Raw genomic sequence first — 21,558 nt, 5'->3', positions numbered from 1 at the left:
CAGGCCGGATAGCTCAGCTGTTTAGAGCGTGGTGCTAATAACGCCAAGGTTGTGGGTTCCATCCCCGTACTGGCCAGCTGTTTTTATTGTCTGGGGGCTCATCTCTGCTCTGCTCTTCAGCTACGACAAAGAGTAGGGTGATCTCACTGAAATCACTGCTTGCTAAGCAGAGGTTTGTTGTAGCCGAAATAGCTCAGTTGAGAGAACGTTAGACTAAATGTCCCTGGTTCGATGCCGGGTTTCGGCAACATCTCCCACACTTTTCCCTTTTTTGAGGCGGGCCATTGACCAAAAATCACTGGGTTCCAACCTCTCTGTATAACTGCTTCCCCACAGCCAGAGAGCTATCTGTTTCCAAGTTGGCCTCCAACCAAGCAGTTTCGGTTCCATGGTGTAATGGCACTCTGGGCTTTGAATCCAGCGATCTGAGTTCGAATCTCGGTGGAGCCTGTGTGCTTTCTTGCCGCAGGAAAAGATAAAACAGCACTAGTTTGGCGATGGTGCCAGTGTTTGTAGCCCTGTGAGCAACAGCTGCACCAGTTAAGGTTCCATGGTGTAATGGTTAGCACTCTGGACTCTGAATCCAGTGATCTGAGTTCAAATCTCGGTGGGACCTATTTTGCAACCAGTTTGCGCAGGACAATGTCTGAAATACTTTTCGGCAGCTTTTAGTCCAAAAAAATTAACTAACGTAGAGAGTGTGGCCGCATTGCATCGATGCTCAGTCTGTCTCTTTAGGGCAGTGGTTCTCAAACCTGTCCTGGAGGCACCCCTGCCCTGCACATTTTTATTGTCTCCCTTATTAGACACACCCAAATAAGGTCTCGCTTTCTCTACTAATGAGCTGATGATTTGAAACAGGTGTGTTAGATGAGGGAAACATTCAAAATGTGATGGGCAGGGGTGCCTCCAGGACAGGTTTGAAAACCACTGCTTTAGGGAACTGTGCGTAAAATGGCACTGTTTTGCAACCAATTTGCACAGGACCATGTCTGAAATACTTTTTGGGAGCTGTGAGCCCAAAAAAAGCTAACGTGGGAGTGTGGCAGCATTGCGTCAACGCTCAGTCAGTCTCTTTAGGGCAATGGTTTTCAAACCTTTCCTGGAGGCACCCCTGCCCTGAACATTTTGTATGTCTCCCTTATTAGACACACCCAAATCAGGTCTTGCAGCTCTTTTTTCTTGGCTTTGGGCAAGAAGGCTCATTGGTCTAGGGGTATGATTCTCGCTTTGGGTGCGAGAGGTCCCGGGTTCAAATCCCGGACGAGCCCTTGTTCAGGTTAAAACGTTAAGCTTTACTGTCTCATTGCATTCACAAACATTAAGGCAGGTTTTTTCCAATCAGGCAGACACAGATGGCTAAGCCAGGCCGGTTAGCTCAGCTGGTTAGAGCGTGGTGCTAATAACGCCAAGGTCGCGGGTTCAATCCCCGTACTGGCCAGCTGTTTTTATTGTCTGGGGGCTCATCTCTGCTCTGCTCTTCAGCTACGACAAAGAGTAGGGTGATCTAACTGAAATCACTGCTTGCTAAGCAGAGGTTTGTTGTAGCCGAAATAGCTCAGTTGAGAGAACGTTAGACTAAAGGTCCCTGGTTCGATGCCGGGTTTCGGCAACATCTTCCACACTTTTCCCTTTTTTGAGGCGGGCCATTGACCAAAAATCACTGGGTTCCAACCTCTCTGTATAACTGCTTCCCCACAGCCAGAGAGCTATCTGTTTCCAAGTTGGCCTCCAACCAAGCAGTTTCGGTTCCATGGTGTAATGGCACTCTGGGCTTTGAATCCAGCGATCTGAGTTCGAATCTCGGTGGAGCCTGTGTGCTTTCTTGCCGCAGGAAAAGATAAAACAGCACTAGTTTGGCGATGGTGCCAGTGTTTGTAGCCCTGTGAGCAACAACTGCACCAGTTAAGGTTCCATGGTGTAATGGTTAGCACTCTGGACTCTGAATCCAGTGATCCGAGTTCAAATCTCAAAAACCTGCACATTTTTATTGTCTCCCTTATTAGACACACCCAAATAAGGTCTCGCAGTCTCTACTAATGAGCTGATGATTTGAAACAGGTGTGTTAGATGAGGGAAACGTTCAAAATGTGAAGGGCAGGGATGGTTAGCACTCTGGACTCTGAATCCAGTGATCCGAGTTCAAATCTCGGTGGGACCTATTTTGCCACCAGTTTGCGCAGGACAATGTCTGAAATACTTTTCGGCACCTTTTAGTCCAAAAAAATTAACTAACGTAGAGAGTGTGGCCACATTGCATCGATGCTCAGTCTGTCTCTTTAGGGCAGTGGTTCTCAAACCTGTCCTGGAGGCACCCCTGCCCTGCACATTTTTATTGTCTCCCTTATTAGACACACCCAAATAAGGTCTCGCGGTCTCTACTAATGAGCTGATGATTTGAAACAGGTGTGTTAGATGAGGGAAACATTCAAAATGTGAAGGGCAGGGGTGCCTCCAGGACAGGGCTGGAGGTGTGGAGTGATGATGGAAGGAAGTAGCGTAGATTCCGGAAGTGATCCGGAAATGGAGGATGTGGATAGTGGAGGCGGCGAGAATGGAAGTAGTAAGTGGAGTGTAGTAGAAAATCGGAAAAGAAAGAAACAATCTTCAGAATCGGGTAGTGAGAAAGGAAATCTCCAGACTAGAAGAAGGAAAGAGGAATATAAGGTATTGTTGAAGTTTGTTGACTCGGTAAATGCGATTAATCCGTTGAAGCTGACGAAAACATTGAAAGAAATGATAGGGACAGTTGAAAGCATTACGACTTTGAGGGATGGCAATCTGTTGTTGTTTTGTAAAGACAGTAGGCAGCAAAAATCAGCTCTGGGTATAAAATCGATGATTGGACATAAGGTGTTGTGCTCGATACCGGAAGAAAAGAATTGGGTTAGAGGTGTTGTGACAGGGATTCCGACAGATGTCACGGAGGAGAAGATTAAAAGAAATATCACGGGAGCAGCAGTAAAGTTTGTTAAACGGCTCAAGTGTGTTAGAAATAACGAGAAGATGGACAGCCTCTCAGTAATGATAAACTTTGATGAAAATAAAATGCCAGAGAAAGTTTATTTAGGATTTGTAAGATATGCAGTAAGACCATACGTTCCTCCGCCGCTAAGATGTTATAAGTGTCAAAAATTCGGTCATGTAGCGGCAGTATGCAGAGGTAAGCAGAGATGTGCGCGGTGTGGAGGTGAACATGAGTACGGCAAATGTGGGCAAGGTGTAAATCCTAAATGCTGCAACTGTGGTGGGGATCATAGTGCAGGATACGGTGGTTGTCAGGTACGGAAAAAGGCAGTCAAGGTTCAAAATGTTAGAACGACAGAAGGAATAACATACGCTGAGGCATTGAAGAAAGTAAACCAGATTCCTAAAACAAATGAAACTATGAATGAAGAAATTCATTCAAAACAACAGAGTAAAGAACAAAGAGATGAAAAGGTAGTAGTGGATGATAAGGTGGCATTTGTAACATTTATCGCTGAAGTAGTGAACTGTTCAGCTCAAACTGAAAGCAGGACTGAAAGAATCAAAATCATTATGAGCTGCAGAAAAGTACTTGGATCTGGGGAATGTTACTGTTGACATGATAAATGAAAGGCTCAAGATTCCAACATTAAATAGTCAAGCAGTAAATAGTCAGACAACATGTGGTGGATCTTAATGGTGTTATATATCTTGCAATGGAATGCAAGAAGTTTGATTGCAAATGGACAGGAGTTTAAGAAATTTATAGCAGACCAAGAGAAAGGCCCAGATATTATATGTATACAGGAAACTTGGCTTAAGTCACAATATAACTTTCTAATACATGGATATACTACTATTCGGAGGGATAGACAACAAGGGAATGGAGGTGGAGTAGCTATTTTTATAAAGCAAGGAATTGGGTATAAAACAGGTAGATGGGAAGTAGAAGTTGTGGTGGTGGAAATATGGGAAGGATCAAGGTGTATTAGAATAATTAATTTTTACAATCCATGTGATAGGTTAAGCAAGGATATTCTAGAAAGTATAGGAGGAAATGAAAGTCAAAAAACGGTGTGGTGTGGTGATTTTAATGCTCATAGTTCAATATGGGGAAGCGCAAAAACAGATTATAATGGTAAGATCATTGAAGATATGCTAGATTGGGGAAGATTAGTGTGCATTAATGATGGAAGTCATACTAGAATTGATTTGAATAAGGGAAGGAATTCGGTATTAGACTTGACAATAGTATCTGAAAGTTTAGCGAGTAAATGTGAATGGAAAGTACTAAAACAAAGTACAGTAGGAAGTGATCATTTTCCTATTTGCAGTAAAGTTGGAGTAGATATAGAACAAAGAGTGGGGGAAAGAATGCCTAGGTGGAGGTTCAAGTCAGCGGATTGGGATAAGTATAAGGAGTTATGTGGAAGCAAAATGAAGGACATTAGTAAATGTATAGAAGATGTTGATGTTTTTAATACAGTTTTTTTACAATCACTTTGCTACTATTTTCAGAACCTTGATGTCATTTTTCACAACTCTAGACACAAAACTCAAAACGGTTATCACTTGTAACACAGGCTGTCTAATGTTCAAAACATTGCCTTGCGCATTCACATCTTTAAAGAAATCTTGCACTTGCACAATCATTGGTTCAAAACACAAATTTACTGTGAAATACCATTGAAACATAACTATAGATCACCCACACACAAGCAACCGATAGTTTCACTGTGTCATTGTTCGTACAATCATTAAATATTGTAGAACAAAATAGGTGATACAGGTTTCATTATGGTACTACATGTACAGTAAATACATCTCAGTAAAAGTACTGCAGTAGTAGAAAGAATACTACAGACACAGTGGAATCATTGAACAAAGTTTGTAATATATTGATGCAAAACACTACAGTACTGTACAATTACAACATAGGTTTATTGGAATCAAAGCAAAAATAATTAGCTATGAAATTGAAACCCACCACACCATCTTCTGATATAGCCTCACACATGGTAATGTTAGCCCCACGTTGTCCAGGTACTTGGATGGTTTCCCGCTGGCCAATGAAATTCCGACCTCTCCTCCTTATCTTGGCCAGATTAAAACCTGCCTCATCCAAATATATGAATTTGTGATGGTCATCATCAGCATCCAGCTCCATCACCCTCTAAAAATACATTTTAGAAAGAGATTTAGAGATTACTGTACAATGTAGAATTTTTGAAACATCACCTTTTCTGTGATACACATTGGTATGCAGTCATTTGACAATTGAGAGTAGCATAATGTTTAGTGCATGCTGATAACTTACCGGTTCTCATTGTGGAACGTTCTGATTATTGAGGCCACGGTTGACCTTCTGAGGTTTGGCTGTATCATTGTAGCCGCCTCAGTCATTGTCATGCCATGATTTATGACATGGTCTACAACTATTGCCCGAATTTCATTGGACACTCTATGCTGTTGCTGCCGTTGTCTTGGTCCGTGGCCTTGTCCTCTGCCACGTTCCCCCACACCTCTCAAACGAGGCCCACGACCACCTCTCAGAAGTGGTGCCTGTCCTCTACCATTCCTTTGACCAACATGTCTTCCTCGTCTTCCTCTCACCACTGCTTGACCTCCATTGTGACCTGGATCACCTGCTGGCTCCATGTTACGTATCACTATGCTCTTGCAATTGGATCCCAATCAACTCTTTCACAATGTGCACTCAATCATCAGTAATGAGCTGGCAGAATTGGACAAGCAATTACAAGGGCCTGCATCTGTACAGTGCAGTACTGTCAATACTGTAAATAGTCTGAAAAGGTGGTACAGTATTTGGGGCCATAGACACAGTGTCTGATGAAGCATTATGATAAAATATTAGGCTACATCCATGGATATTGTAGTCTAATTGGTTCATGCTCCATGCTAATTGGTGACAATGAATCTCGTTATCTTGAAACGTTCATGATTTACAGTAAACATGGAAGATTGTTTGTGTGTTTCCATACTAAGAGTAATGCAACAGTTACTTATCATTTTGAGCAGATGTATCAATTGATAGTTACATCATTGCAAGGAAATGAATAGACAGTCATTTGAAATGTAATGTGTGGATTGCCTTTTGAAATAGTAGCACTTTGATGTTAAGTTGTGTCATATTGAACAGGTGATTTTTGTTGAATGAACAAATGATCTAAGTTTTATGTGTATTGTATCCAAGCAATTGAGAAAAGGGTTAGAGTTGTGAAAAATGTGCATTTTGATCATTGGTTGTGAGTTTTGTGTCTAGAGTTGTGAAAAATGGCATCAAGGTTCTGAAAATAGTAACAAAGTGATTGTAAAAAACTGTAATGAAATATGCAAGGTTCTTCAGAGTACAGCTGTAGAAGTAATAGGTAAGAGGAAGGCAGGCAGCAGGAAGAAAGTTATGCCATGGTGGAACGAGGAGTGTAGTGAGGCAACAAAAAGGAGAAATAAAGCACTCAAGAAGGTAAGAAGGTCACTTAATTATAATGATTTAATAAGTTATAAAAGGGCACAAGCTATAGTGAGAAGAGTCATTCGGACGTCTAAAAGAAATTATTGGAGGGAATTTTGTAATAGAATAGGGGAAGACATTGAAATAAGTGAGTTATGGAATATGATACGAAAGATGGGAGGGATACAAAGAGATTACAACATACCTGTATTAGAATATAATAATAGACAAATTATATCTGAAAGCGGTAAAGCAGAGGTATTTGCAGAAACATTCGTTAAAATTCATAGTAATTCGAATTTATCAGAGGATGCGAGGAAAACTAGGGACCAGATACTAAGTAAATATCCTCATTTATTGGAGGAAAAGGGACTTTCAGGAAGTACAATGGATTCAGAGTTTACTTTGTACGAATTGAAAAAAGCGCTTGCAGGGGTTAAGCAAACATCTCCAGGCAGAGATGACATTTGTTATGAGATGGTAAAACATTTATCAGAGACAGCATTAGAGACAATTTTGAGGCTTTTTAATAAGGTTTGGGAGTTAGGAAAGTTACCAAATGACTGGAAGCATGGTGTCATAGTGCCAATTCCAAAACCAGGCAAAGATCATACACAGCCAAATAATTATAGACCTATAGCTTTAACGTCTAATCTATGCAAAATAATGGAGCGTATGGTCATGAGTAGATTAGTATATGTCATTGAAAGGGATAATATTTTATCACCTTATCAAAGTGGATTTAGGAAAGGACGTAATACAATGGACTCAGTACTGTGCCTGGAATCTCAAATAAGAAAGGCTCAGGTAAATAAGGAAGCTTTAGTTGGGGTATTTTTTGATGTTGAAAAAGCTTATGACATGATGTGGAAAGAGGGACTTTTAATTAAGCTAGAAAAAATGGAAATTAAAGGAAGAATGTATAACTGGATCAAGGATTTCCTGTTTAACAGAACTATACAAGTAAGAGTAAGTACTGCTTTTTCTCACACAATAGAGAATGGAACACCTCAGGGAAGCGTTAGTAGTCCAATTATGTTTAATATTATGATTAACGACATCTTTACAAAGGTTGATAGGGGCATTGGAAGATCTTTATATGCGGATGATGGAGCACTGTGGAAAAGAGGGCGTAATGTAAAGTATGTGGAAAGATGTTTGCAGAATGCCGTTAAAATGGTAGAAAATTGGGCAAATGAATGGGGATTTCGGTTTTCAGTAGATAAAACTCAGGTAATTTGTTTTGCAAAAAGGAAAAGTAACCCTACCATTAACATCAGATTGTATGGACAAGAAGTGAAGCAAACAGCAGTTGTGAGGTTTCTGGGTATATGGATGGATTTGAAATTGAATTTTAGTATACATATCCAGAAACTGGTTGACAAATGCAAAAAAGCATTAAATTTCATGAGGTGTTTAGCAGGAGTTGATTGGGGAGCATGTCGCCAGTCTCTTAAAATAATATATTGTGCTCTAATAAGATCAGCAATAGATTATGGCAGTATGGTATATTGCCCTGCATCCAAAACACAACTCGTAAAAATAGAGGCAATTCAGTCACAAGCTTTGCGAGTTTGTTGTGGAGCGTTTAGATCCTCTCCAATAACAGCAGTGCAAGTAGAGATGGGTGTAATGCCTCAAGTAATTCGTAGGCTCAAGTTAAAGATGAGGTATTTTATAAGTATAAAGGGACACTTGGACAGTCACCCAGTTAAAATGGTGTTGGAGGATTGTTAGGAATATGGACATAAAAAGTTATCAAGTTTTGGATGGAAGGCCAGTGAGGAAGCCCGGAGAATGGGATTAAGTGACTTCAATGTTGCTCCTACTGTGGCTAGGTCAGCAATTCCTCCTTGGCTTTTCCCAATGCCTTTGATTGATACTCAATTGCTTAAAGAAAAGCATGACAATACAAATGGATTAGGAAATTTTAATATACAGCAATACATTGATCAAACTTATTATAGTGCAGTTCAAATATACACTGATGGTTCAAAAGATCCAGAATTTGGGAAAACAGCAGTAGCGGTATATATTCCACTTTTTAACATTAGAATAGCAAAAAGAATATCAGATTATCTTTCAGTATTCACTGCAGAAATTATTGCAATATGTCTAGCACTTCAGTGGATAGAAGAAATCCAACCAACAAGGGTAGTGATATGTACAGATTCTTTATCCGCACTAAATAGCTTGGAAAGTGGAACATCATCAGCAAGGCAAGACATGATAAATGAAGTAATGCAGAGTCTTTACAGAACAAGACAGTATGGACTTCTGGTAAATCTTGTATGGGTTCCATCGCATATGGGTGTGAAAGGAAATGAGGAGGCTGATAATCAGGCTAAACAGGCATTAAACCATTCACAAATTGACATTGAAGTGGCATTAAGTAAAACAGAAATTAAAGTGATAATAGCTAAACAAATACAGGAAATTTGGCAGAAAGAATGGAATGAAGGAAAGAAAGGTAGACATTTTTACTGCATTCAAGGAAAAGTTGGATCAGAGAGAAGAAGATTCGGAAACAGGAAAGAGGATGTTTTAATAACAAGAATGCGTATTGGACATTGTTTATTAAATCAAAGCTTACAAAGAATTGGTAAACATGAGAATGGAAATTGTGACAAATGTGGGTTAGTTGAAAATATAGAGCATGTCCTTTTAGAATGCGAAGCTTATGAAAGAGAGCGGTCCCAGTTAAGACATGCTTTAAGAAGTGTAGGAATCAATGAGTTGACACTTCAGGTTCTCCTAGGACAAGATGCTAAACAATCAAGAGTTTATCATGAGTTATTTATATTTTTAAAGGAAACAGGATTATTTAATAGGATTTAAAACTCCATTATGTGTACATTTTATATGGATATATATATATATATATATATATTTTTTTTAAAGAGTAGATCTAGTTTAAACTTCCTTTCCAAATATGCGCTTCACACTCCATTTCAGTAGGTGGCGGGAATGCACCTTTTAAGTTGGTTTGCCAACCGCCACTGAATCCTAGAAGAAGAAAAAGAAGAAGAAGCCTCCAGGACAGGTTTGAAAACCACTGCTTTAGGGAACTGTGCGTAAAATGGCACTGTTTTGCAACCAATTTGCACAGGATCATGTCTGAAATACTTTTTGGCAGCTGTGAGCCCAAAAAAAGCTAACGTGGGAGTGTGGCAGCATTGCGTCAACGCTCAGTCGGTCTCTTTAGGGCAATGGTTTTCAAACCTTTCCTGGAGGCACCCCTGCCCTGAACATTTTGTATGTCTCCCTTATTAGACACACCCAAATCAGGTCTTGCAGTCTCTACTAATGAGCTGATGATTTGAAACAGGTGTGTTAGATGAGGGGAAATGCGAATTGTGCAGGGCAGGGATGCCTCCAGGACAGGATTGAAAACCACTGATCTAGGGATGTGTGAGTAAAAGGGCAGGAGCCAACTTGGAGAATGCGGGCATCGATCCCGCTACCTCTCGCATGCTAAGCGAGCGCTCTACCATTTGAGCTAATTCCCCTGGCCTTTCAAAAATGACGAGCATAGCTGGGAATGACGGGTTTGATGCAAAGAGGCTGTCCCTCCTCTGGGCTTGCTCCTTTGCACTGGCCGAGATTATGTTGTCAAATTAACAAAGAGATTAAGCTTTTGTGTTTGAGGACCTTCTCGGTCTTGTTACGCCAGTATGCATGTGTATGGATTCTTGTATTATGTAGGCTACCTTGGAACACTCGGATCATGCAGACAACTTCTCACCTCTTTTGCTCACACTGACTTAAAGTCTAAGGAAGCGGTTCTCAATTCTAGTCCTCGCTCCCCCCAGGTCTGCATGTTTTGCATGTCTCTCTTTGTTAGCACACCTGATTCGGATAATCAGCTCATTAGAAGTGAGCTCCTAGTGATTGACATGGTCCCTACACAGTGTTCATTGCTCCCCACTCCCTGAGCAGGGGAAATCCGTCAAAGTATACTTCACTTTGGAACATTTGTTCACGGATTTGTGCTGCGCAACTTCTTCACACATGGAGAAGTGTGACATCATTTACCTCTGTATACCTCGATACACCACTGTATTACTCACTATGAATGGAATGAAACAAATGTCTGAAGCTATACGAGAAACTTACAAAATGTGAAGAGCAGGGGGCGCGAGGACTGGAATTGAGACCCGCTGGTCTAAGTGACATCTGACCGTTTCAGCTGTCCTCCCTAACATCCCTCTACATGTTAGATATAGCCCCATTTTTAGGTCAATTAAGAGGCCAACTTGCATTCGTTAGCCTTTCACACTGTCTCGAGGACTTTGATTGCTTCCACGTTAGTTCATGTTCCTTCTTTTGTTGATGCTCTTTTTTCCTGGCTTTGGGCAAGAAGGCTGGTTGGTCTAGTGGTATGATTCTCAATTTGGGTGAGAGAGGTCCTGGGTTCAAATCCCGGACGAGCCCTTGTTCAGGTTAAAACGTGAAGCTTTATTATCTCATTGCATTCACAAACATTATGGCAGGTTTTTTCCAATCAGGCAGACACTGATGGCTAAGCCAGGCCGGTTAGCTCAGCTGGTTAGAGCGTGGTGCTAATAACGCCTAGGTAGTGGGTTCGATCCCTGTACTGGCCAGTTGTTTTTATTGTCTGGGGGCTCATCTCTGCTCTGCTCTTCCTCTCTGACAAAGAGTAGGGTGATCTCACTGAAATCACTGATTGCTAAGCAGAGGTTTGTTGTAGCCAAAATAGCTCAGTTGGGAGAGCGTTAGACTGAAGATCTAAAGGTCCCTGGTTCAATCCCGGGTTTCGGCAACATCTGCCACACTTTTCCCTTTTTTGAGGCGGGCCATTGACCAAAAATCACTGGGTTCCAACCTCTCTGTATAACTGTTCCCCACAGCCAGAGAACTATCTGTTTCCAAGTTGGCCTCCAACCAAGCAGTTTCGGTTCCATGGTGTAATGGTCAAAACTCTGGGCTTTGAATCCAGCGATCTGAGTTCGAATCTCAGTGGAGCCTGTGTGCTTTTTTGCTGCAGGAAAAGATAAAACAGCACTAGTTTGGCGATGGTGCCAGTGTTTGTGGCCCTGTGAGCAACAGCTACACCAGTTAAGGTTCCATGGTGTAATGGTTAGCACTCTGGACTCTGAATCCAGTGATCCGAGTTCAAATCTTGGTGGGACCTATTTTGCCACCAGTTTGCGCAGGACAATGTCTGAAATACTTTTCGGCACCTTTTAGTCCAAAAAAATTAACTAACGTAGAGAGTGTGGCCGCATTGCATTCATGCTCAGTCTGTCTCTTTAGGGCAGTGGTTCTCAAACCTGTCCTGGAGGCACCCCTGCCCTGCGCATTTTTATTGTCTCCCTTATTAGACACACTCAAATAAGGTCTCGCGGTCTCTACTAATGAGCTGATGATTTGAAACAAGTGTGTTAGATGAGGGAAACATTCAAAATGTGAAGGGCAGGGGTGCCTCCAGGACAGGGCTGGAGGTGTGGAGTGATGATGGAAGGAAGTAGCGTAGATTCCGGAAGTGATCCGGAAAGGGAGGATGTGGATAGTGGAGGCGGCGAGAATGGAAGTAGTAAGTGGAGTGTAGTAGAAAATCGGAAAAGAAAGAAACAATCTTCAGAATCGGGTAATGAGAAAGGAAATCTCCAGACTAGAAGAAGGAAAGAGGAATATAAGGTATTGTTGAAGTTTGTTGACTCGGTAAATGCGATTAATCCGTTGAAGCTGACGAAAACATTGAAAGAAATGATAGGGACAGTTGAAAGCATTACGACTTTGAGGGATGGCAATCTGTTGTTGTTTTGTAAAGACAGTAGGCAGCAAAAATCAGCTCTGGGTATAAAATCGATGATTGGACATAAGGTGTTGTGCTCGTTACCGGATGAAAAGAATTGGGTTAGAGGTGTTGTGACAGGGATTCCGACAGATGTCACGGAGGAGAAGATTAAAAGAAATATCACGGGAGCAGCAGTAAAGTTTGTTAAACGGCTCAAGTGTGTTAGAAATAACGAGAAGATGGACAGCCTCTCAGTAATGATAAACTTTGATGAAAATAAAATGCCAGAGAAAGTTTATTTAGGATTTGTAAGATATGCAGTAAGACCATACGTTCCTCCGCCGCTAAGATGTTATAAGTGTCAAAAATTCGGTCATGTAGCGGCAGTATGCAGAGGTAAGCAGAGATGTACGCGGTGTGGAGGTGAACATGAGTACGGCAAATGTGGGCAAGGTGTAAATCCTAAATGCTGCAACTGTGGTGGGGATCATAGTGCAGGATACGGTGGTTGTCAGGTACGGAAAAAGGCAGTCAAGGTTCAAAATGTTAGAACGACAGAAGGAATAACATACGCTGAGGCATTGAAGAGAGTAAACCAGATTCCTAAAACAAATGAAACTATGAATGAAGAAATTCATTCAAAACAACAGAGTAAAGAACAAAGAGATGAAAAGGTAGTAGTTGATGATAAGGTGGCATTTGTAACATTTATCACTGAAGTAGTGAACTGTTCAGCTCAAACTGAAAGCAGGACTGAAAGAATCAAAATCATTATCAGAGCTGCAGAAAAGTACTTGGATCTGGGGAATGTTACTGTTGACATGATAAATGAAAGGCTCGAGATTCCAACATTAAATAGTCAAGCAGTAAATAGTCAGACAACATGTGGTGGATCTTAATGGTGTTATATATCTTGCAATGGAATGCAAGAAGTTTGATTGCAAATGGACAGGAGTTTAAGAAATTTATAGCAGACCAAGAGAAAGGCCCAGATATTATATGTATACAGGAAACTTGGCTTAAGTCACAATATAACTTTCTAATACATGGATATACTACTATTCGGAGGGATAGACAACAAGGGAATGGAGGTGGAGTAGCTACTTTTATAAAGCAAGGAATTGGGTATAAAACAGGTAGATGGGGAAGTAGAAGTTGTGGTGGTGGAAATATGCGAAGGATCAAGGTGTATTAGAATAATTAATTTTTACAATCCATGTGATAGGTTAAGCAAGGATATTCTAGAAAGTATAGGAGGAAATGAAAGTCAAAAAACGGTGTGGTGTGGTGATTTTAACGCTCATAGTTCAATATGGGGAAGCGCAAAAAAAACAGATTATAATGGTAAGATCATTGAAGATATGCTAGATTGGGGAAGATTAGTGTGCATTAATGATGGAAGTCATACTAGAATTGATTTGAATAAGGGAAGGCATTCGGTATTAGACTTGACAATAGTATCTGAAAGTTTAGCGAGTAAATGTGAATGGAAAGTACTAAAACAATGTACAGTAGGAAGTGATCATTTTCCTATTTGCAGTAAAGTTGGAGTAGATATAGAACAAAGAGTGGGGGAAAGAATGCCTAGGTGGAGGTTCAAGTCAGCGGATTGGGATAAGTCTAAGGAGTTATGTGGAAGCAAAATGAAGGACATTAGTAAATGTATAGAAGATGTTGATGTTTTTAATAATGAAATATGCAAGGTTCTTCAGAGTACAGCTGTAGAAGTAATAGGTAAGAGGAAGGCAGGCAGCAGGAAGAAAGTTATGCCATGGTGGAACGAGGAGTGTAGTGAGGCAACAAAAAGGAGAAATAAAGCACTCAAGAAGGTAAGAAGGTCACTTAATTATAATGATTTAATAAGTTATAAAAGGGCACAAGCTATAGTGAGAAGAGTCATTCGGACGTCTAAAAGAAATTATTGGAGGGAATTTTGTAATAGAATAGGGGAAGACATTGAAATAAGTGAGTTATGGAATATGATACGAAAGATGGGAGGGATACAAAGAGATTACAACATACCTGTATTAGAATATAATAATAGACAAATTATATCTGAAAGCAGTAAAGCAGAGGTACTTGCAGAAACATTCGTTAAAATTCATAGTAATTCGAATTTATCAGAGGATGCGAGGAAAACTAGGGACCAGATACTAAGTAAATATCCTCATTTATTGGAGGAAAAGGGACTTTCAGGAAGTACAATGGATTCAGAGTTTACTTTGTACGAATTGAAAAAAGCGCTTGCAGGGGTTAAGCAAACATCTCCAGGCAGAGATGACATTTGTTATGAGATGGTAAAACATTTATCAGAGACAGCATTAGAGACAATTTTGAGGCTTTTTAATAAGGTTTGGGAGTTAGGAAAGTTACCAAATGACTGGAAGCATGGTGTCATAGTGCCAATTCCAAAACCAGGCAAAGATCATACACAGCCAAATAATTATAGACCTATAGCTTTAACGTCTAATCTATGCAAAATAATGGAGCGTATGGTCATGAGTAGATTAGTATATGTCATTAAAAGGGATAATATTTTATCACCTTATCAAAGTGGATTTAGGAAAGGACGTAATACAATGGACTCAGTACTGTGCCTGGAATCTGAAATAAGAAAGGCTCAGGTAAATAAGGAAGCTTTAGTTGGGGTATTTTTTGATGTTGAAAAAGCTTATGACATGATGTGGAAAGAGGGACTTTTAATTAAGCTAGAAAAAATGGAAATTAAAGGAAGAATGTATAACTGGATCAAGGATTTCCTGTTTAACAGAACTATACAAGTAAGAGTAAGTACTGCTTTTTCTCAGATACACACAATAGAGAATGGAACACCTCAGGGAAGCGTTAGTAGTCCAATTATGTTTAATATTATGATTAACGACATCTTTACAAAGGTTGATAGGGGCATTGGAAGATCTTTATATGCGGATGATGGAGCACTGTGGAAAAGAGGGCGTAATGTAAAGTAAGTGGAAAGATGTTTGCAGAATGCCGTTAAAATGGTAGAAAATTGGGCAAATGAATGGGGATTTCGGTTTTCAGTAGATAAAACTCAGGTAATTTGTTTTGCAAAAAGGAAAAGTAACCCTACCATTAACATCAGATTGTATGGACAAGAAGTGAAGCAAACAGCAGTTGTGAGGTTTCTGGGTATTTGGATGGATTTGAAATTGAATTTTAGTATGCATATCCAGAAACTGGTTGACAAATGCAAAAAAGCATTAAATTTCATGAGGTGTTTAGCAGGAGTTGATTGGGGAGCATGTCGCCAGTCTCTTAAAATTATATATTGTGCTCTAATAAGATCAGCAATAGATTACGGCAGTATGGTATATTGCACTGCATCCAAAACACAACTCGTAAAAATAGAGGCAATTCAGTCACAAGCTTTGCGAGTTTGTTGTGGAGCGTTTAGATCCTCTCCAATAACAGCAGTGCAAGTAGAGATGGGTGTAATGCCTCAAGTAATTCGTAGGCTCAAGTTAAAGATGAGGTATTTTATAAGTATAAAGGGACACTTGGACAGTCACCCAGTTAAAATGGTGTTGGAGGATTGTTGGGAATATGGACATAAAAAGTTATCAAGTTTTGGATGGAAGGCCAGTGAGGAAGCCCGGAGAATGGGTGTCGGGTCTCGGGGCTAATCACCTGTCTTTTTGGTGTGGGTGTGTGTGTTGGGATGGTGACTGCTCACCACGTCTGCCTGTTTGTGTTTTCCCCGCCTCCCTTGTTCCCCGTGGTTAACCATAATTGCTCGCCACCTGTTCTCTATGTCCTTCTAATTTTTTCCCCTTTATTATTCCCTGTGTTTCTCTGTCTATTGTCAGACTGTTGTTATTCGTTCCAATAGCTCCGATCATCCAGCAGTTCTTTGTACTCACCCTGTCGTGTCTTGTCCTCAGGCTCCAGTGTGTTTGGCTTATTTCTCTGCTCTAGTTCTTAAAAGCCCAGAGCTCCTAGTAGCTTCAGCTGTTCATCCTGTCACTACGAGTGAATCCTGTGAAACGTGACTCATCTGCTGTTCATCCTGTCACTACGAGTGAATCCTATGAAACGTGACTCATCTGCTGTTCATCCTGTCACTGCGAGTGAAACCTGTGGAGCGTGACTCTTTCTTCTCTGTCTCCGCTTTGTGAATAAAGCCTTGAGTTTACCCGCACCTGAATCCAGCCTGCTTTCTCCTGACAGAACAGTCTGACCATATTATGGATTCAGCGGGATCTGGTCCGCTTCGCGCGGCTCTCGCTCAACAGGGAGTGTTGATCGGGCAGCATGCCACTCAGCTCAACACCACCGCGCTGGATGTGGAAGTTCTCAGTGCCCGAGTCTCCGAACTCCTCACACGGGTGGACGATCTTCAGCAAGAGGCAACGAGCCGGGGTCCCGTTCCTCACACCGGTATGTCACACGAGTCCGAACCCCATGCCAACAATCCACCGGTCTACGATGGCGATCCTAACGCCTGTCAAGCGTTTCTCTCCCAATGCTCGCTGGTGTTTTCTCTGCAGCCCCGGCGTTACGCTAATGAAGAGACCAAGGTGGCTTACGTCCTTACACTCCTCTCGGGCCGTGCCCGCGAATGGGGTATCGCCGTTTGGAGATCGCGGGCTCCCTGTTGTGCCACCTTCGCGGTTTTCAGTCAAGAGATGGCCAAATTGTTTGATCGCTCTGCTCAGGGTGACGAGGCGGCGGCCCAGTTATCACGACTGTCTCAGGGGAGGAGCTCCGTGACTGACTATGCTATCCAGTTCCAGACTTTAGCTGCGGCATGCGGCTGGAATGAGAGCGCGCTGCGCGCTCGTTTTCTTGAGGGGTTGGATTTCGCCATTTCGGATGAGCTCGCGGCCATAGAACTCCCGCGGGAATTGGATCGGCTCATTAGTCTCGCGCTCCGCATTGAGGGTCGTCTCAGCCGGCGCCGCAAACAACAGCAAACACCCGCCCCGTGGCGCCACCTAGAGCTCTCTTCAGCCAGTTTAGCCAGCCGACAGCCCTCGCAGGAGGAGCCCATGCAGTTGGGTCGTCTACGGCTTACACCACGGCAGAAGCAGGAGCGTCTGTTGTCGGGGGCGTGTCTATACTGCGGCAAGGGAGGCCACTTCGCCCTTCAGTGCCCATTAAAGGGCCAGGGTCCACCAGTGAGGCGGAGCGTCCTGGTGGGCACTGTTCTCAGCTCAAGCTCTCCTGCAACACGCACTCAGCTGCCGTTCCAACTCTCCTTCCAGAGTCATTCACACACTGGACTCGCCCTTGTGGACTCAGGGGCTGAGGGGAACTTCCTTGATGCTGCCTCTGCTCAACGTTGGAAGATCCCGCTTGTTCCTTTGGCTAGCCCCGTTTCAGCATGGTCATTAGCTGGCCGTCCCCTTACCACCATCACCCACGTCACTCCCAAGATAGACCTCCATATTGCTGGCAGTCATCATGAGCGGATTGAACTGTTTATTATTGATTCCCCTAAGGCTCCTTTAGTTCTGGGACACCCATGGTTGCACAAGCACAATCCCCACATTGATTGGGTCTATAATTCTGTTTTAGCCTGGAGTCAGTCTTGTCACGTGTCATGTTTGGGTGCTGCTTTTTGTCCTGTCTCTGTGTCTTGTGTTCCTCAGGAGGATCCCTCTGACCTGACTGGTGTTCCGGCGGAGTACCACGATCTTCAGGCGGTCTTCAGTAGGGCCCGGGCCACCTCGCTACCTCCGCATCGCCCCTACGACTGTGCCATTGATCTCCTCCCGGGCTCTTCTCCGCCTAAGCGTCGTTTATATTCCCTTTCAGGTCCAGAGAGAGAGGCCATGGACAAGTACATACGTGAATCACTTCAGGCTGGGCTCATCCGCCATTCCTCCTCTCCCGCTGGTGCAGGGTTTTTCTTTGTTCAGAAGAAGGACGGCTCCCTGCGCCCTTGTATTGATTACAGAGGTTTGAATGACATTACTATCAAGAACAGGTACCCCCTACCTTTAATGTCTTCTGCTTTTGAATTGTTACAGGGAGCTCGGGTCTTCACCAAGTTAGACCTGCGCAACGCCTACCACTTGGTGCGCATTCGGGAGGGGGATGAGTGGAAGACGGCATTTAACACCCCTTCGGGACACTACGAGTACTTGGTTCTTCCGTTTGGTCTGACCAATGCTCCAGCCGTTTTCCAGGGACTCGTCAACAGCGTGTTGGGTGACATGATTAATCATTTTGTCTTTGTGTATTTGGATGATATTTTGATTTTTTCTTCTTCTCTCCAATTACACACCCAGCATGTCAGACGGGTTCTCCAGCGGTTACTAGAGAACCAGTTGTTTGTCAAGGCGGAGAAGTGCGAATTCCACGCTGAGTCTGTTACGTTCCTTGGCCATATTATTTCTACGGAGGGGATCAAGCCTGATCCCGCTAAGATTGAAGCTGTTGCCCAGTGGCCGGTCCCTGACTCCCGGAAGGCTCTGCAGCGTTTCCTGGGTTTTGCCAACTTCTACCGGCGTTACATCCGGAATTTTGGTCAGATCGCTGCACCGCTGACAGCCTTAACCTCCACTAAGGTGTCTTTCAGGTGGAACCGGGAAGCGCAGGTAGCCTTTGACATTTTAAAGTCCCGTTTTGTCTCTGCACCTATTCTGATGGTTCCAGATCCGGAGGCCCAGTTCATTGTCGAGGTTGATGCTTCTGACGTTGGGGTTGGCGCAGTTCTATCTCAGCGTTCCCTCCATGATGGGAAGGTTCATCCTTGTGCATTCTTCTCTCGTCGTCTCAGCCCTGCAGAACGTAACTATGACATCGGCAACAGAGAGCTGCTGGCGGTACGATTGGCCTTGGGTGAGTGGCGTCATTGGTTGGAGGGGTCAGCGCAGCCCTTCTTGGACTGGACGGATCACAAGAACCTTGAATACATCCGTTCGGCCAAGAGGCTGAGCTCGCGTCAGGCCCGCTGGGCGCTCTTCTTTGCCAGATTCAATTTCACCCTCTCGTACCGGCCGGGATCAAAGAACACCAAGCCTGATGCCCTCTCTCGCCTGTTCGGTGCTCCGGGGGAAGAGTTTGCGGCCGAGGCCATCCTTCCTGAGGGGGTGGTGGTCGGGGCTCTTTCGTGGGGTATCGAGCAGCGAGTTGAGGAGGCCGGTCGAGGGGTGCAGGTGCCGGGAGAGTGTCCGGCGGGCAGGTTGCTGGTGCCGGCTGCGCTGCGCTCTGAGGTCCTTGAGTGGGGTCACTCATCCAGGTTAGTCTGCCATCCAGGTATTCGGAGAACGTTGTCTGCCATCCGACAGCGTTTTTGGTGGCCTACTATGGCCGCAGATGTTAGACAGTTTGTGTTGGCCTGCCCCACATGTGCCCAAAGTAAGCCTGTCAATCGCCCTCCTGATGGTCTACTGCATCCTCTCCCTATCCCTTCCCGTCCTTGGTCACACATTGCCCTTGATTTCGTCTCTGGGCTTCCTCCGTCGAAGGGAAACACTGTAATTCTCACGGTGGTGGATCGCTTTTCCAAAGCGGTTCATTTTATTCCCCTGCCCAAGCTACCCTCCGCCCGGGAGACCGCCCAACTGGTGGTGGATCACGTCTTCCGTCTCCACGGGTTACCGGTGGATGTGGTTTCTGATAGGGGTCCCCAGTTCGTCTCCCGGTTCTGGAGGGAATTTTGTAGACAGATTGGGGCCTCTGCTAGTCTGTCATCTGGTTTTCATCCTCAGACCAATGGGCAGTGTGAGCGGGCCAACCAGGATCTAGGAAGAATGCTCCGCTGTCTAGCATCCAACAATCCGAGTTCCTGGTGTCAGCAGCTCTCCTGGGCAGAATACGCCCATAACACCCTTCCTGCGGCCGCGTCAGGTATGTCCCCTTTTGAGTGTGCTGTTGGTTATAATCCACCTCTGTTCCCATCACAGGAACCCGACGCAGCGGTTCCATCCGCCCTGGCTTTCGTCCAGCGCTGCCGTCGCACCTGGGAGAGAGTCAGGAGGATTTTGGTCCAAGCCTCTGACAGAACCAAGGCTGCAGCTGATCGTCGCCGGTCCTCTCCTCCTACCTATGTGTGTGGTCAACGGGTTTGGCTCTCTACCAAGGATCTGCCTCTCCGGGCGCCTTCTCGTAAGCTGGCACCCAGATTCATTGGGCCTTTCCGCATCACTAAGGTGGTTAGTCCGGTGGCGATCAGGCTCAAGCTCCCTCCTACTCTTGGTCGGGTTCACCCGGTGTTTCATGTTTCCAGGGTCAAGCCTGTGTTCTCTTCCCCCCTTAATCCTGCTTGCAGTCGCCCCACCCCCCCACCCCCTCGTCTTGTGGATGGATCTCCTACCTATACGGTTAAGAGATTACTCGATGAGCGGCGCCGCGGCAGGGGGTTTCAGTATCTTGTGGACTGGGAGGGGTATGGTCCAGAGGAGAGGTGTTGGGTGCCGTCCCGGGACATTCTGGACCGTTCGTTGATTGAGGACTTCCGGCGGCATCGAGGTAGGCCCCTTCCTAGAGCGCCAGGTGACGCTCCTGGGAGGGGGGGTACTGTCGGGTCTCGGGGCTAATCACCTGTCTTTTTGGTGTGGGTGTGTGTGTTGGGATGGTGACTGCTCACCACGTCTGCCTGTTTGTGTTTTCCCCGCCTCCCTTGTTCCCCGTGGTTAACCATAATTGCTCGCCACCTGTTCTCTATGTCCTTCTAATTTTTTCCCCTTTATTATTCCCTGTGTTTCTCTGTCTATTGTCAGACTGTTGTTATTCGTTCCAATAGCTCCGATCATCCAGCAGTTCTTTGTACTCACCCTGTCGTGTCTTGTCCTCAGGCTCCAGTGTGTTTGGCTTATTTCTCTGCTCTAGTTCTTACAAGCCCAGAGCTCCTAGTAGCTTCAGCTGTTCATCCTGTCACTACGAGTGAATCCTGTGAAACGTGACTCATCTGCTGTTCATCCTGTCACTACGAGTGAATCCTATGAAACGTGACTCATCTGCTGTTCATCCTGTCACTGCGAGTGAAACCTGTGGAGCGTGACTCTTTCTTCTCTGTCTCCGCTTTGTGAATAAAGCCTTGAGTTTACCCGCACCTGAATCCAGCCTGCTTTCTCCTGACAATGGGATTAAGTGACTTCAATGTTGCTCCTACTGTGGCTAGGTCAGCAATCCCTCCTTGGCTTTTCCCAATGCCTTTGATTGATACTTAATTGCTTAAAGAAAAGCATAACAATACAAATGGATTAGGAAATTTTAATATACAGCAATACATTGATCAAACTTATTATAGTGCAGTTCAAATATACACTGATGGTTCAAAAGATCCAGAAATTAGGAAAACAGCAGTAGCGGTATATATTCCACTTTTTAACATTAGAATAGCAAAAAGAATATCAGATTATCTTTCAGTATTCACTGCAGAAATTAT

General features: G+C 43.8%; 6 non-coding genes across 6 annotated transcripts; 5 read left to right on the top strand and 1 right to left on the bottom strand.

Annotated features, from left to right (window-relative positions):
• Window positions 1-544: 544 nt before the first annotated feature.
• trnaq-cug (transfer RNA glutamine (anticodon CUG)) lies at window positions 545-616 on the top strand. The gene has a single exon. It is a non-coding gene; the product is annotated as a tRNA-Gln (tRNA).
• A 583-nt stretch (window positions 617-1,199) lies between these two features.
• On the top strand, window positions 1,200-1,271 carry trnap-ugg (transfer RNA proline (anticodon UGG)). Its single transcript has one exon. It is a non-coding gene; the product is annotated as a tRNA-Pro (tRNA).
• A 96-nt stretch (window positions 1,272-1,367) lies between these two features.
• Window positions 1,368-1,441, top strand: trnai-aau (transfer RNA isoleucine (anticodon AAU)). Its single transcript has one exon. It is a non-coding gene; the product is annotated as a tRNA-Ile (tRNA).
• Window positions 1,442-9,875: 8,434 nt separating this feature from the next.
• On the bottom strand, window positions 9,876-9,948 carry trnaa-agc (transfer RNA alanine (anticodon AGC)). The gene has a single exon. It is a non-coding gene; the product is annotated as a tRNA-Ala (tRNA).
• A 1,201-nt stretch (window positions 9,949-11,149) lies between these two features.
• Window positions 11,150-11,222, top strand: trnaf-gaa (transfer RNA phenylalanine (anticodon GAA)). The gene has a single exon. It is a non-coding gene; the product is annotated as a tRNA-Phe (tRNA).
• Window positions 11,223-11,522: 300 nt separating this feature from the next.
• trnaq-cug (transfer RNA glutamine (anticodon CUG)) lies at window positions 11,523-11,594 on the top strand. The gene has a single exon. It is a non-coding gene; the product is annotated as a tRNA-Gln (tRNA).
• The last annotated feature ends 9,964 nt before the right edge of the window (window positions 11,595-21,558 follow it).

This window comes from Carassius carassius, chromosome 8 (genome assembly GCF_963082965.1).
Source record: "Carassius carassius chromosome 8, fCarCar2.1, whole genome shotgun sequence".
NCBI classification, from domain to species: domain Eukaryota; kingdom Metazoa; phylum Chordata; class Actinopteri; order Cypriniformes; family Cyprinidae; genus Carassius; species Carassius carassius.
Note: the sequence above shows the minus strand (reverse complement) of the source record. Positions and strands in the feature narration are given on the sequence as shown.